This window comes from Arvicanthis niloticus, chromosome 7 (genome assembly GCF_011762505.2).
Source record: "Arvicanthis niloticus isolate mArvNil1 chromosome 7, mArvNil1.pat.X, whole genome shotgun sequence".
NCBI lineage: Eukaryota > Metazoa > Chordata > Mammalia > Rodentia > Muridae > Arvicanthis > Arvicanthis niloticus.
The window spans coordinates 43,729,195-43,736,871 of NC_047664.1; positions in this window are offsets into that span (position 1 = coordinate 43,729,195).

Here is a 7,677-nt window from a genome sequence, read left to right on the forward strand (position 1 = left end):
GACTATGAGGACTTTGTTAGAGCTTGTCTAACTAAGCCTGGTAGTTGCAGAGCAGTAACATCCCGAATCTCAAACACTATTTGAGCTAGCATGAACATGAAGGGAAGTGGACTGTGAGTTCTCAAGTCCACGCTGGGCCTGCACTGACTGCACAGCTCTTATGCAGGTTTTCTCTTTAGGGTTCTCTCCCCTTGGCTAGACTCTGAGATTCTTGTTGGTACGGTTTGAGCTTTGCATTATTGTAGGCCAAGTTCCACTAATATCCACAACTCATAATACAGCTTTTGTAATAAACCTATACTCTCTAGATGACCAGAAGGGTACTTACAAACAGTGTGATTTGGCTACTATGTCAGTACCTGCATAGATAGCATCTCTTCCCTACAATGGCTTTGGGATTCAGGGAGCCAACGATGTGTGTATGTACATGTTAGAAGGTTAAAGTGAGAAATGACTCAGTGGTTTTTAACTATTGCTCTTGCAGAGGACCCGAGTTTGGTTTTCAGCAACCACATCTGGTGACTTACAACTTCCTGTAACTCTAGGTACAGGAGATCCAATGTCTCCAACCTTTGTGGGGCACCAGTGCTCACATGCACATACCTATATACAAACACATGGATATAAACATAACTTTGCAAGTAATAAAATCAACCTTTAAAAATGAGGTTAAAAGTGAAATTACATCCTCTCCCCTCTGGGTATTTATGATTAGAAGATATGAAAGCCAGATGAAGGGTGGCCTGCAGCCTCAGTTTTACTGTGTCCTGCAATGGCATCCCTGCTTCATTTCTAACTCTCTGTTCTCCTACTCATCCCAATGTATGCTGCTCCAAGCCTTTGTCTACTGTCAGGTGTTTATTGTAAATTCACAGATGTGGATCCAGGAAGACCTAACACTCTCCTAGATAATTCTACACTAACCTCTTTTGTGATTGTGATTCAGCAGCTATGTGTACTATTTGGGGCTTCCATGTATGTTCCGACTCCACCACAGTAAGTCTGGCTAGGATAGACTACGTTTCTAAAGCCTATTAACTCTGATAAACCTGGCTCCATAGTAGTCATAGATATTCTGTATACTTGACTGAACCTAACCTAATGCATGCATATCACGTTCTACTCATAATATGATTTTTATGTTTATATAAGCCTTTATTTTTGTGGGTTCTATCATTCCAAAGATTCACAGGCATGGAGAACATACTGAGTGCAGCAGCCAATTCCATATATTCATTATATGACATTCTCGCCCAGTGTTCAGTGGGCTTCTCTTTTTCTTAAAAGTATTTGCATTTCTTCTAGGGTCATTTCACAAGAAAAAGAGTAGATGCTAAAAGATACTTAGTCCTGCTGACTAAGATCAGAAAACCACATCTGAGTGTTTCTTGTAAGTATTAGGGCATATGTTCCTGTGGTCAACCACAGCTATCATGTTCTCAAATCCTTGTTCATGGGTGTATGTCCATGGGGAAAGGAGAGGTTAGAGAGAGTTGTGTCAAATGATGACGAACTTGCCTGAGTCAGAATTAAGCTCTAGATATATACACATATATACCAGTGCATACTGAACACTCCTACACACACACACACACACACACACACACACACACACACATTAAGGTTCAACCATGGAAAATTGAATCAGTAAGACTATTACACACAACTTTATAATCAGACCTTAGGCATCTTGCATATACTAGCCCTTCTTGAAGGAGGGGAACAAGTCATTCAAGGGGAGTGTAGGAGCCCAATATCTTGAGTCATTATGTTGGGCCTTCAGAAGAGGATAATATAGGGGAATATGTGATTTGTCTTTGACATATACATTTCTTTCTTTTGACATATGCTTGCAAATGGTAACTTGGTTTCTAACCTCTTAAAAAATTCCCCACAACATTTACGTAATGAACATACTTATTTACATTTCCATCAATGACCTGCAAGTGTTGTTTTGCTCATATTCTCTCTAAGACTTATCTGTCATCTTTTTGATAATAGCCATTCACCAAGACGTAAGGTGACATCTCACTGCAGTTTTATTGGCAGTTTCTGATTTATTTGTTATTTTTGTGTCCCAGTGGCAAAATATCTGACACAAAGCTTAAGGAAAGAAGTGTTGGTTTATAGATTTAGAGGGCGTCAGGCCACCATGGTGAGAAAGGTATGATGGGGCTCAAGTAATGAGAGCATGTAGGGAAGAATCTTCATATCACAGCAGGCTAGGGGGCATCCGACACAGGTCAGAACCAGGACCTGAGCTATAACTATACTCCAAAGGCTTATTTCTAGTAATTCAGCTCCACCAGCCAGCTCAATCTCATAAAGGTTCCACAGCCTATCAACAAAGAGATTAAAGCATGAACATATAGAGAACATTCCATATTTAAGGTGTAACTTTCAGCCCTTAGTCCCCCAAATCTTATAGATATTTCGTGACATATGTGGTCCAGTTCAAGATTCTTCGTGGTCTTTACAGTTCTGATGTTACTCTTCACCTCTCAGCTGTGAGTCTCTGTAAAGTCCAAAACAAATGTGGGAATTTCCAATAGGCAATGACATAGAATAAGCATCCATATTCCAGAAGAGAATGACAAAAGGATGTGATAGAAGAATGATAACAAGCCAGCAAACATTAAATCTTGTCATCATGCCTCCAGCAGCATCCGTGGGACATGATCACAACTGAGCCACATCAGACTTGTGCAGCCACATTTCTATGTCAGGACAGCTTTGTTGTGCATCACTTCTTCATGGGTCGGAGTCCTCTGGACACCCGCTACTTTCCTTGATATGTGTTCCATGTCCCTAGCATCCTTTATGACCCTCAGATCGTGGTAGCAATTCCACCTTTACCTTCACATTTTTGACACATAGTTTGTTTAAGACCTCCCCGAAGGAATCTGAGCCTGTTTTGTATGTGGTAGCCTTTTGTCCTCCCCTCTTTTTTTCTGAAATCTTGGTGCAAGACTCCATGACCTGGAAATGCTTATGTTCTACATGCTCACAAAATATAGAGGGTCCCAAGTCTCCCAGAGTAGTATCGCCAGTCAGGGAACAAGTGCTAAAATATAAATTCATGGAGGACATTTCAGATTCAAGCCATAGCACCTGGTGGATAGTCGTGTGAATTTTCATAGAATTTTTGGCCATTGTTAAGAGTGATTTATCCAGCTCATTATTTCACTTGTATATGGATTATTACTTACTGTATTGATTTTTTAACTGTTTGAGCTCCTCATATATCTTGGATATTAAGCACTCATTAGATACAGGATTTCCAGCTGTTTTCTCCTGTTCTCTCGTCACCTCTTCAATCTGTTGATTATTGTCCTTAATGTGAAGAATGTTTTACATTCAACATAGTATCATTTGTGCCTTTCTATTTTATTGCCTATGTTTTAGGGGTTAAATGTAAGAAACCATCACCCTTCTCTAACCAGATGCTGTGGGTTCACATTTTGGGCAGTACAAAGTGAGAAAGATCCTTGGCCAGCAAATAAGAGGTTAGGGAAAGTATACTACCTGCAAAGGAAAGGAGAGAACTAGAGAGCTGAACTCATTTCCAAAGCAATGGCCTTTCAACAAAGAGGATAGTGGATCTTCTTCTGGAAGGTTACATATTCATGTGGTGAAGCAATTTAAGAGCAAGCACATTCTTTGGCAGATTCAGTCCAGGAGTCCATTTCTGAGCATGCCCAGTTTAAGGGATGGTTTCAGAAAGTTGATAGACACATTTTGGGACATGCTTAATTTCAGATCATGGAGACCATGTTTGAAAGGTTCAAAGCACAGAAAGGAGAGTGTTGGAACATTCTCAGATGATGTAAAGATGGCAGGCTGAAATGTCCCTGTATAATCTCAGGGTTCTACAAAATGTTGTAGCTGTAATATAGAAAAGGGTACTTAGCCGGGCGGTGGTGGCGCACGCCTTTAATCCCAGCACTTGGGAGGCAGAGGCAGGCGGATTTCTGAGATCGAGGCCAGCCTGGTCTACAGAGTGAGTTCCAGGACAGCCAGGACTACACAGAGAAACCCTGTCTCGAAAAACCAAAAAAAAAAAAAAAAAAAAAAAAAGAAAGAAAAAAAAAAAAAAGGAAAGGGTACTTAGAATGAGCACTTCCCTGATCCCCACAGTGATTGTCCATAACAGTTCTCATCTTCTTTAGTGGCTTATCTGTGGTATTTCCTCCCACACTTCACAGTACAAGTTGTTAATACCATGAGCTGATATTTCTCTGTGTTGTTACATATAGAGTTAATTGCAGTGCATCAGAGACACATCTGTACCTCCCACTTTAGACAATGCCTTGATGATCACTGGGGTTGCAGGTCAATGGTTTCAATAAATATTTTGAAATATAGATCCTGTGCTTCTCTGCTATTTTTTTGGTGGCTTGGGCCAGAGCTGTTACTTAAGCTGTCATCCTCAATCTCCTGGGTTATGGCTAAATTTAGAATCTCTTAGAAATTTTCTGTAATTGGTGCATATTTCCAAAAACACAACACAATGAAACAGAAACAAAGACTGAGAAAAAGGAAGCTAGCATCTTCAGTTCTCTGTAGACTGTTCTCTAAATTATATGTAAATGAACTCTAGTTTTCTAGGCGTGGATATTTACAACTTTCCAGAGGCAAGAGATATTTATGGATAAATGATGAAGGAATAAGGATTCAGGTGCTTAATCTGAGAGTATGAACACCTGTTTACTAGTCTTCTCTGTCTTAAACATGTGCTAATGCTTTCAATGGTAATGGTTTCTAATACATACAGGCTCTAAGGCTTATCTCGGAATATGTAACTCTAAGCCCTTTCCCTTCTCCTGTCTTGAAAATAAAAGATGGAGGTCATTAAGTAATCTCAGGTTTATCTAATGTTTTGGACCAGTAACAAACATATGCACATGTACACACAAACATGCACATTCACATGCATGTACTTGTATTTGCACACACATCTACACATATGTATACATCCATGAAAGTACTTACTGGTGCACTTATGCATACATACACATATGCACATGTACATGCACCCATACATACACACACATGTACACAGCCACACATAAACACACACATGTACACACTCAATGTACACACTCCCATGAATGCCCACAGACAAGCTTTTGAATTGTTCTGAAAGGTTGCTTTTATCATTGGCTCGCCTATGTTGCTTTGAGTATTTGACATTCGACTTTCTGGTTTAAGAGCTAATTTTCCCAGAAGTAAAAGTAATAAAACCATCACAATGTATTTTTATATTTTAATATTCATCTAATCTCTCCAAACACATTTGGTCTTAACTACAATGGCAGGAAGTTGTCAATGCTGAATGGCATGCCCCTCCTCCTTTCTAGAAGGTGAAGGATGCACAGGAGTCAAAGAGACTAGTGTGGCTCTGTGTAAGAGGAGATATGAAGGAATATCTGCCTCTCAATAAAGTGCTTGCTCACCCCAGAACAGTGCAGAAGAGAATGAATGTGTGCATGTATGAAATGAAATGAGCGTGGGGCAGACTCCTAATATGAATTTTAAATACATATAACTAGTGCTTATTCTGGAGAAGGAACAATTTGGACAGTAATTTCAAAAGCCACATATAATCTCAAATAATGCTTATTGTTGGTCTTCTGTTGGTTTTCTACATTGCTGAGATAAAATCCAGGACCTTCTCAGGTCAAACAGGTGCTCTGCCCTGAGGTTTTCTGTTGCTTGTTTGCTTGTTTTTAGATCAAAGCTTCCACAGAACTTGTGATCCTTCTCCCTCACCCTCCCAAGTGCTGGGATTACAACTGTGAACTACTTTGCCTTTGATAGAACACACATTAATATGATACCCAGCCATGCAGTAGCTTCAGGAAATTTCTCTAATGCCTTAGATTATGTGCAAATGTTAACTACATGAACACCCAGAAATATCCATGCATGTAAGATAGATTCTGTTGAGGTACTCGCCACTGACCTCCACCCATATCCTTCTAAGGACATGAGGGTCCCCCCTGTCCTCACTCCAGACCATATCCTGAGGCAACTGCTCACAGAACCTGAGGCTTGGGAACACTTCACTCTGTTTTGCTTCAGCTTCCCCACAAAAGAAAACACTAGATTCCTGCATATTGAATGAGTGTAAACTTGGGGTACAGATTTGAATCTTGACCTGCATTTATAAATAAGATTTTCAGAGCATTCACTTTCTGTATTATAAAAGTGGAGAGACACTTCCTGCCCTATCATAGAAGCTGTAGTGATGGGGAACATAGGGAGCCCCTGATCTTTGCATGCAGGCTCTGTGTGTATCAATGCCAAAGCCCTCTCATGCCCCCACCACACACACTGGTTGTGGGGTCACCAAGGGATGAACTGACATTGCTTATGAGATATGGCCACAAATATTGTGAGCACACAAAATAGGCCATTGATTTCTTTGTGCCTCTCCAGAAATTAATTTAAGGTCTGAGCACTTACGGGCTTGACATTGCAATTGCAGGCCTCGGGGAATTCTTTTCTCAAACCCTCAAATCTGCAACCATGAGTAGGAATCAGGAGGAATTTGTTGCTGTTAGTATGGTGAGATGGCATGAGTACTGTGAAGTGTGACAAGCAGGGGTGGGAGGTGGTAGGGCAGGACTGACAGTTTGTTCACCTTTATTCAACGTCATCACAGCCTCACTTTTATCTTGGGGTGCAGTGATAACCCTTAAGCCTTTTCAGAAAGAGCCAGAGTCCATTGTTTCTTGCAGTATCTCACAGGGAGCTGGGAAAGTCATATCCACACTAGCCAGTGGTTTTCTTAGCTGTGAAATGGGAGACCCAGGAACAAAGAAGGGTAGAATGTTTTCTCCTTGTCAAAGCATTACTTGAAATGATGTTTTCTTCTTTTTACAAGGAAGTATTTCTCTGCTTCTTATCACTTTATAACGGGTGAAGTATGGGAAGTTTCAAAGGTCAGTTCAATGAAATTGTCTTATCAATATCCGATAGAGAATCAAACCACACTTTACAGCTGTACCAAGGTCTGTCTCAAGGTTTCCTCCTTCACTGCATTGAGCATCTTCTCACCCCCAACACAGTGGTAAGAAGCACAGCACATGCCTCTGTTTCCCTATGACCACTAAATAGATAGTCATTTCTCTAGGAACAGGTATGCCCTTAGTCTTTGCCTCTGTCAGTTTTGAACTTGGACAAGCTCCTTAACCTCTCCACCCTCCCACCTTCCTGTTTGCAAATCGTAGCTCAAAAAAGCTGCTGCCACAGAAAGATGCTGCCAGGTGCACAATCTCATATGGAGAGACTGTCACTGTGCGTGAGGTGTACAAAGTGCTGCACAATCACTCCATTGCTATTATGCTGTCAGTGTCATTAGCAAGCTGCTCAAGCCTGAGGGGGCTTTCAGAGGTCAACTCCCTTTCCCTCTCATTTCTTTCTCTTGCTTCTTAAAACTAGGAACAATGAGAAGAGATTCTCATTTCATACAATGAGAAAAATAAGCTTCCGAGGAGTCCAGGGACATTACACAACACACTCAGTTCTTAAGTTGGAACATGAGAAGAAACACTAAAATAGCCCCGTGCCCCGACGTACAAACCTCCTTACCTGTGGCTGTTAGCACTTAACTCTCACTGCAACACTAGCATTCTCGTATCATGCCCTGGGCTTTCAGAAATGATTCTGGCT